Raw genomic sequence first — 9,601 nt, 5'->3', positions numbered from 1 at the left:
CCAGCTAATTTTTGTATTTTTAGTAGAGACGGGGTTTCACCATGTTGACCAGGATGGTCTCGATCTCTTGACCTCATGATCCACCCGCCTCGGCCTCCCAAAGTGCTGGGATTACAGGCTTGAGCCACCGCGCCCGGCATGGAATCCTATTTTTTTCATTCAGAAGTGTTACTTAGGGAATGGCTGAGATGCATATGACTCCAGATTTCTCTGTCAGGCACTGTTCTCAGCACTTACGATTGAGTAATTTTTTAATCCAGGTGCCACAGCTAGGAACAGCAGAAGCAGAGGTCAGACCCCAGTAAGTCTGACTCCAGAAGCTAGACTCGTAAAGGATGTTACAGGTCCTTCTGGATGCCAGAGTTTTATGTGTTCAGTTTTATTGACATTCTATTTTCATAGCCTGTGTTTATTTCATTGAAAGCCATATAATTAATAGACTCTATGTTCTGTATCTTAGCAAGGTAACTAAGCCAATACAACTTAACGCATTGCTGTTGAAGTATGAATACGTTTTAATGACCAAGTGAGAAATACATACACATAGTTAAAATAGAATTCAAAAGTGTAATTTGGAAATGCGCTCTGAATAGTTTTGTTTGATTTTAATTTCTGAAAATCAATTCTGTATGTAAATTGAATGTAGTGTTTATTCCAGTGAAACCCTGCAGGAAGTCTTTTTATAAAGCGAATAATCACCTCCTGAATTAACTGTTATACATGATTTCAGTGTGTACACCTTTTCTATGTTCTCAGCTACCTACCAATCTGAGAATTTGATATTTGAACATTTTTCTATGTTTCAAATGTTGGATGTATTTCCTATGTTACAATAAAACTAGTTATCCATCAAGGCTTAATCAACAGTAAATGCCAAGCTTTAGTCAGAGCAGTTGCTGACTTTGCTCCATTTGCTCGAGGTTAGAGGAAGTATGCCGAAAAGAGATAACTGTAGTTAAATTGCTTAGCCCAAGCCTTCATTTTTCATGTGGGGAATTGCGCTTCTTATTACAGTTTTCTTCCTGTCTACGTAATACCTGGGAACAATTTACTCCATGTAATGCCACTCCCATCGTGGTAGTAAGGTTTTTACTGAAGAGGAAGACTTTTAGGGCATGTCAGAGTTTTCACTGGTTATTTTCAGGCTTCTATTTCGTAGCTTTTAGACAGTTCGAGACTAAAGGACTGTCCAGGTTTTTTGGTGATGTGATTGTATTACGTGTGTGCTGTGTGAGTAGCTCAGCTTGGAGTGTGAATTGCAGTAAATGCAAAAGTGAAAGCTGCAACATGGCTGTCTTGCTCCCAACCACTTCCTGAAGAACCCGCCATGCGGGCCCCAGACTCAGAGACTTAAACTGGAATCCTCAAGATGGAAAGAGTCCAAGTTCCTCATGGTAAAGACCTCAAGTAAACCTAAATCTAGAAACCCTGTTTGCTACCCTTATGTGAATTCAAACGTTTCGTTGCCTCCATTGTAAAAATTTCGGTGCCCAATTCTGAAATTTATTAGGGAATAGAGCCAGAGCGTTGCCATACCTTAAAAATAATCTTGCAACTCTCCTGTTTACATGATTCAATTCTTGAAACCAGTTAGAATGTGCATTCTAATCTCTAAATGTACAAGTTATTTTTAAAAAATGTGAGCTTGTCAGCTCAGCTACAGCCACCAGTCTTAATAAAACTGAGTCACATCCAAATGGGCTCCACTTACACTACCCTCCCATTCTGGGGAGAACGTGGCTGGGGGAGGCGGTCTGAGTCATCACCTGGTTTGTTTGACATACGCTTCCTTCCATAAATTGGGAATGGCAAGCGGCACAGTGTTCTGGGCTTGCCTCGGAGAAGGAGCTGTTGCAGCCTGATCAAAAGAGGGCCTTAAGGATGAGGCTGAGCCCCTATTTTGACTCCAAATGTCGGGGGAGGGGGAGAAGAATTCGACAGATCCAAACAAGGAATATTTGTAAGTACCATTTTTGGAGGTCAGAGAAATGGCAGGGGTGTTGACAGTTGAATTTCTCCCTAGGACATAAAAGATGTTTAAGAGACAAATTGGGGGCATTCAAATAAAAATAAAATGGTATCTAGTTCACTAAGTGGGCTTGTTTACTTAACAAGAGTATTCTTGATGTGGACAGTTTAAAATGATTGAGAGAGAGAAGATTTGGTAGTTACCATACCAATCCGCTCTGACAACGTTGAATTTCACTTCATTTATTTAACTATTTGAAAAGAAATGTATTTCACTTAGGAATCTGTTCATGTCAAATTTGCATCTCCTATAGGGGTATTTTGAGGGGATGGGAAGAGAGGCGCATGTGTCTCACGCATTTTCTTACAGCGGTTTTGCAGAGGCTTACTGGAGCTTTTGAAAATAAAAAAGTTTAGAATGTGAAATTGTTGGAGACTACAGAGGAAGGGGAAAGGAGGAGTAGATTTATAGCTGAAGTGGGTTTGTAAACTCAGCCTCTGCTTTGGGATTATTCTTTAATAAGTGCCACACATTCTTCTGATTTTCATCCTGGCTTCATTGTGGCTCTTTCTCTGTCTGTGTGAGGCTGGGGTGTTCCCTGTTTTAAAGCCGTAGCTGTCGCAGCCTGGGCGTTTTCTGTTTCTGCTTATGGCTTTTTTTTTTCTCTTTTCCTGAATGAGTGTCCTTTGTGTAACCCCAGTAATTCAGAAATCCTGCAGTCATAGGGACTGCCCTGTCATGTGACTTAGGTACTAGGTGCTGGCTGCGATTGGTCAGCAGCTAATTGGCGGGTCCCTATAAGAGGTCTTGTTGGGTCCAGCGTCTGGCCACTCTCCTGCCTGGGCTGCTGCTCAACGGAGGCTGGATGGGGGGGGGTTCTGACCAGTGATTCAGCCACTTGGGATAGATTGACTAAGTGACTGCTTTCTTGGGGTCTGCAGACCCGTGGAAGACACTCAAAGTGGTTGTGACCGACTTGATCCAACTCTGGGCTTCCTGAACTGGTAACTGTCACTTTAATATAGGTTACTGATTAAACTCAGAAAAATGCAGCTTAAAATCTTTGCCAGGAACTTGTGTGGACTTATTCTCTGTTACCCCCCAACACCCTTGTTCTGATTTGTTTTGTCACAGGAATGAAATGCAGATAACTCTTAGAAAACTTTTGTAGGAAAAGTGCCTCGTGTGATCTGGAACAAAGACGTTTTATAATCAGATTTATCAAGCTCCGAAGAGGGAGTTTTAATGAACGGAAGCAGCAGCATTCTGTCACCAGGAAATACTGCTTTATCCAGTATTGGTAAGTGAAAAGTGGCATTGCTCCCTAATAGATATCATATGTGCATGTGGGAATTGAAAAGTTGTTCACAGACCCCTAACAACGGTGTTGAACAGAGAACACATAAACAGTGAGAAGGTCTAAAGAGCAGCAGAGAATACCGCATAAAGACTGAGAAACAGCCAGGTAATTAACAAAAATGAGCTGAGTGCTATCAGTTTAGCTCAACATAGGTAATACAGCTAGATTTGGTTGTTTTATTTTTTCTTGTTTAGTGGAGGAGAAACAAAATCAGAATGGGCTGTTTAGTAGAGTTGCGACATTAACTTTCCATGGATGTAGATTTCCATTTAGTCTGATGTAGCATGTGTGAAATTTGAAGAGATGATTTCAGAATTAGTCTACTTGCCCTCCTTTCCTTTCCTCTACATTAGGATGTCAAGTATTCAGTTAGAACTTTACAAGATAAAAGTTATACAAAATGAAAGTTCAAGTAATGCATCGGAAACACTTCCTCCTGATTGGGAAGGATAGATTACAATGGCAGTAGATTTTTTTTTTTTAAACATTTGTGTCATGAATTTTAAGTTTGTTCTACCTGATTACATTAGTACAGCAAAGGGTGATTATTTCTATCTGTATAGTTCATAACTTTTTGAGAGATCGTGATTAGTAGTTCTTACTGGTTTGGTATGCATGTGCCTGCCTGTCTCTGTTTCCCTGAAATCTTAAATTCCGTTTTCTAATCTTGAATCTGAGCTGCCTCTATGTTTAAGGGTTCTAGAAAAAGACAATAAAGCTTTGAATATCTGCGTTATATACAACAGGTTCTTGTTCATGATGTATAAGGTAAAACAATTTTATATTAGGCATGAATGTCTAGTTTCTTGATTTGGTTTCTTAAGAATGTACCGAAAAGGTTGAACCGAGTAAGAAAAAGAACATTAGAATAGAATGGTGGGTGACTGCCTGATTTTACCAGTTTCTTATTGGTCAACAGAAGTAATCATGTGATGTCTACTTACAGAACCAGATGGAAAAAATTTTTGTTCTTTAAATGCTAACAATTATATAGGCAATTTTAGTGATCTTCATTTATTAATTTGAATATATAATTGTAACTGTTATTAACAGAATGGGGTAATTTAGAAAATAATAATTCTTTCTTTTTAAGCTAAATTGGAAATTGAATCTACTTCTGTGACTTTTGGTTCCTGTTCTGTTACTTTCAAAATCTTAAAATCCTTAACTCAAAAGGGAAAATATATAATAAAACAGGATAGCAGTGCTGAAATTTCTCTCTCTTAGCAGTGGAGGGCTATGAAGGTGGGAGAAGGAGATGAATCTAGTGAGATATATTAATTGTTTTTCTCCCCCTCTTGTATACTTGGATGAATTTTAAGATCATTTTTCTCAGACTAGCAGCTCTCAAGACTTTTGCATAAGTATTCTTAAAGAAATAGAAAGACAAGATAAGCACGGCTCTTAAGGGCAGGTCCTCCAACAAGTCAGGAAATTGGTGATCCAAACTCGTGAATATAACAAGTCAGTTTGATTTAATTAAGATGTGGCATTAGTTTTCTTGAAGCACACAAATTTATAGGTTTTTAGAGTCTTGAAGACAGAAAAATGGCAACAAAGCATTTAGGTATTTACAGGTAATGTATATTCAACTGCTAGCTTCTGTTTTCAACTCTGTATTTCATGTAAGTAAATACTTGGGGAGAACATGGTGATTTAATAATCTGGGTAAATACTGCTGTGCCTGTTGGAAAAAAGCCTCTCGTTTTTAGGTTTTCCTCATCCAATTTTGAATGACAAAATGTGTTAGAAGCAGGTTGGAATAGTAAATGCTAGAAAGTATATCCCATAAAGATTATCTGAGAACTTCATGTTTTCAATTCTCTTTGCTGTTCTCTGTTCTCAATTTATTAACCTGTAAAAGTACATCGAAAATGAATAACGTTGCTTGCTCTGATTTCTCCTCTGGGGTCGTTGAGAGTCTTCACATTTTTGTATACCCTGTTAAAAGATAATAATGACATGCATATGCCTTTGTGTTTGTGGGTATGTAAAGCAACAAACGAAGGGATCTAGTTAAGTGACAGACTTCAAAACAATTTCTCTGAAATAGTATTTGAATGTGCATATTTGGGAACGTAAGTGCTTTCCCTTTGGGCTTGTTTCTTAAGTTTTTGGTGTAGTACACGGTTTTACCCAATTAAATTTTTCTTTTGAGGTCTGTGTATGTATGGGTGTATGTATTTGATTTGAAGGGGAAGTTTTAATCACTAGCGAAACAAGTGGCTGTTTGTTAGAACCCAGATAAGCCTCATAGTGTTGTTCCTATGACAACTGAGTAGTTGGGTGTTGAAATGTAGCTTTAAGTTCTTGGTTTGGAAATGTCATTCAGACCTCCCACTATAGTCTCAGTGAGTAGGAGGATAATGAGAAGGGAGAAAACCATGAAGCAACATAAGTATCTTCGTTCATTTCATGTCTTCCTAACTTGTCTTTGTGTACAGGATCGCCATGGGAGTGGTAAACACAGGTCTTGAACAAAGCAATACTTCAATAAAAAATACATGGAAAGGGGTCAGAAAAGTTGGGGAAGATAAATAACAACACATGGGCCCAATAAAGAGGCAGGAGACATTGGCTTCTATGGGTTTGTGCAAATCCTTTACCCAGTACTGACCAGCAGTGAGAACATCTTGAACCAGTTATTGTATAGCTCTTCAAGAGCTGTGAATTTCCTTAAAATGCAATGTGGAGAAAATTCCTTTGGTAGCAGGATGGTTTACCACTTTGGCATAACATTTATTCATCTCCCCCGGGCAGACTACAGAGGATACTGTGTTCTTTAAGGCACAAGTTTTTAAAGCAGTTGTTCATTTGTCGTTTAATAGCTTTTGTCTTTTTTCTATGGGAACAGCAAGGTCGTACTATTAAAATAGTGATAAAATTTAAGCATTTTATAGTATATTCAAAAAGTGCTTTTGTAAAGTACTTAAAAAAAGATTGAGACTTGTTTGTGGAAACTGTTTGTGGATGGAGAATTTATGGAGCACTGTATTTGAGGAGAGGGATTGTTTAATATTTGACATAGCTTAATTATGTAGTTGTTGATTTTCCATGTCTGAAGCTCTTCCGATTTCCTACTCCTAAATGGTTTTAACTATTTATTTGGTCACTAGAACCTCTTGAAGTTAGAAAGGAAAAGATTTCAGTGGGGTTAGTCCCTTACTTAATAAATAGATGTCCCCCATCTCTTCCGTAATCCAAAAAACTCTGAAAATCAAAAGATTTTCAGGTAACAAATTTGGCAGCAAATCCTGAACCGATGTGAAGCTAATGATATTCATTGTTTAGCTCACTCAGAATGAATCTTTGTATGTTTTACTGTAGAATTATTAATGTGTTCGATCATGGAGTATAGTTCCAGACTCCCCTAGAGGTTTATACACTGTGTTGAATAATCAACCTATTACCTTTATGAAATAATAATAATAATAATCAATCTGAGTGTCAGGCAAGTGTTTGTGGACCCATAATTACTGACGTACATTGAGCTCATATTATATGCCAGGTACCATTCTAAATGAATCACTGGCATCTAAGAACAGTGTCTGGCACATAGTAGGTACTTAGTAGACACGTTTTGGTAGGAAATGCTTTACACTTACTAACTTCTTTAACTCACAGAAACAGTATATGGCCAATGTGCTTGTTATCCTCATTTTTACATGGGGAAACTGATGCTCAGAGAGGTGAAGCAATCTGCCCAAAGTAACACAGGCAGGAAGTAGTGGAGACAAGATTTGAAAGCAGGCAGTCTAGCTGTAGTCTGCTCTTAATGATACTGATTCAGGTACGAGAGAGGACTGGAGACGTGGCACTGGACTTCTTAACTGAGTCAGAGGCAGTATTTGGGTGATTTACTTTATTCCTAGTCACCCCATGCCTCTTAGGATCAAAAGCTGATGATATCACCACTATGGTCATAAACCAGAGCTGTGGTGGAATGCTTATATAACAGGTTCTCCTGGGTGGCAGTGTAGGAATTCCAGGGGTCTGAACGCTCTTCACAGGCTTCCCAAGGTGATGTCCATCAGTAAATCAGCCTGACTTTTCATCTTGAAATTGAGACATAGGAAATAACCCTTTCCTTAACCCTAAGGAAGTTTTCTTGAACAGTGGGAAAAACCTTTTTGTAGACGTTCCTTAAACCCCTTACCCAGCAGGAGGTGTGGAATCAATAAAGAGGGCATGGGTCACCTGAGGGTGTGAGGTCTCTGGCTTGGGAACTACATTGGGACGCAGCAAAAGCCCCTCGGGAGAAATCAGGCAGCCCATGGAATTTTGGCTGCATGACTCTGAATTCACAAAAGGATGCCTTTAACAGTACTTCCCAACAAATGTATACAAGGTGTGCCTCAAATCCCTATATATTCCTAGGGATTAAAAAAAAATCTTTTGAAACTGATGGCAGCTTCCGCATTCTATCCCCCAGCTTCCTATCCTTATTCCTGCTTAATTTTTCTTCTTAGCACTTCTCTCGTCTGACATACATTGTATGTTTTACTTATTTAGTCATTTGGCATTTTAGTTAGACACTAGCAGTATTGTTTTCTTTGAATAAATTTAAAGGTCCTAGATTTAATTTCTCTTTGATGTTCATCTTCCAACTCATTCCCTCCTATCAATCTCAGACTGCCGTAAGTAAATGACTTTTTTGCCCAGCTTTTTTTTTTTTTTTAACTATTAATTATCGTATTTGTTTTTCTTAAGCTGTACTGATTATACAGTCTGAATTTGGAGAATAGATGTGTCTTCATTCAGGAGGGTGAATTGAACCAAATTTGAATATAATCATTGGGTAACAAATCCAGAAGATTAAATTACTAAGGAGAACATGGAAAGTAAACACTTGCATTTTATGAACTACCTTGAATTTAGACAGACAACTGGGTAACAACTGTATATGACATGTTTTTTGGGTAAGACCTCTTAAACTGACCTACTTAATACTGTTTTCATTTGAAAAAAAAAAAATCAATTTTAAACAATTATTCTACCCATTAAAGACTGTAAGTGATTTAACCTTGGATATTTCCTGAATCAAGTTTTTAAAATCCTCAGCTCTAACCTATTGTTTTTCAACCCCATATTTATTCTGGTTTATTCTTTCCAACATATTTAGGATAATCTAAAACTTAAAGTAAAAAAACCCACATATATTATTAACTATAAACAATGTGATTATGTAAATGCATCATTTTAGTTGACTTTTTTCCTTTGGACTGATTTCTTTTCTTTTCTTTTTTTGAGACGGAGACTTGCACGGTCGCCAGGGCTGGAGAGCAATGGTGCTATCTTGGCCCACTGAAACCTCCACCTCTCGGGTTCACACGATTCTCCTGCCTCAGCCTCCCTAGTAGCTGGGATTACAGGCGCACACTGCCACGTCTGGCTAATTTTTGTTTGTTTGTTTAAAGTAGAGATGGGGTTTCACTATGTTGGCCAGGCTGGTGATCCACCCACCTCAGCCTTCCAAAGTGCTAGGATTACAGGTGTGAGCCACTGTGCCCGACCTAGACTAATTCTTAAAGGAACGAATTAGATACATATAGAAGCTGAATTGAGTATGCTTTTATAAGTCAGTGTAATGATGGAGACATTTTGTTTTCTTAGCTATTTTTATCACAAAATAGTTCTAGTTACTTTCTTTTAAATGGTTAATCTAATAAAGTAACAACTCGGTTTTTAAAAACATGGTGTATAACTATTTTCTTTAAGGTAGAGGATGGAGTTATTGACTGTGAAGAGTAGGCTAAGGTTTTATTTGAAATTATCTCCCCTTTCTGCCATGGAAGAATTTAATTCCCCTAATGTGCTTACTGTACTGAAAGTCCGTTGTTGGTGTTGGTATTGGAAGAAAGCTTAGTTTTTCTGCATCTCCTAGAAGGAGAGAGAAGAAAGATTTTTAAAAGTGAAAATCCATTGATTTGTATCTGAAGTGAGACTAGAGTACTTAAAGTTGACAGAAACAGTAAGTCTGCACACATGTAGCAAAGCTTTTAAGGGAACTTTCAGAGTTCCAATGACCTGAAAAAAATTTTCAAACCTTCAGACATTTTCCAGAGAGTGTTAGTCCATGAAAGTGGTACCCATGACCCCAAGAGGGTGTACATTGTCAGCATCCGTTGAAGTAGTTTACTCCCTAAGAGGCCCAGGCTTTGGAAATAAGTAGATTTGTGCCTTAAGCTCCCTTTGCCCCTTGCTACCTGAGTAAGCTACTCCATCTATTTCCCTAAGCCCCAGATAACACATGTAAAGCACATGCTGTGGAA

General features: G+C 38.2%; 1 long non-coding RNA gene across 3 annotated transcripts in view; it reads left to right on the top strand.

Annotated features, from left to right (window-relative positions):
• The window catches only part of LOC116536753, an 86,923-nt gene extending 80,207 nt beyond the window's left edge, over positions 1-6,716 (top strand). For 2 of the 3 annotated variants that reach the window (XR_004262784.1, XR_004262782.1), the window contains one exon: positions 3,104-6,716. This is a non-coding gene — a long non-coding RNA (uncharacterized LOC116536753). Of the gene's footprint in view, positions 1-1,966; positions 2,974-3,103 lie in introns of those variants that run through there. The other variant, XR_004262783.1, reaches the window with a different exon arrangement.
• The last annotated feature ends 2,885 nt before the right edge of the window (positions 6,717-9,601 follow it).

This window comes from Sapajus apella, unplaced genomic scaffold (assembly GCF_009761245.1).
Source record: "Sapajus apella isolate SASKATOON/1434 unplaced genomic scaffold, GSC_monkey_1.0 scaffold103, whole genome shotgun sequence".
NCBI classification, from domain to species: Eukaryota; Metazoa; Chordata; class Mammalia; order Primates; family Cebidae; genus Sapajus; species Sapajus apella.
The sequence above is the reverse complement of the archived record's forward strand: the minus strand, read 5'-3'. Positions and strand labels throughout refer to the sequence as shown.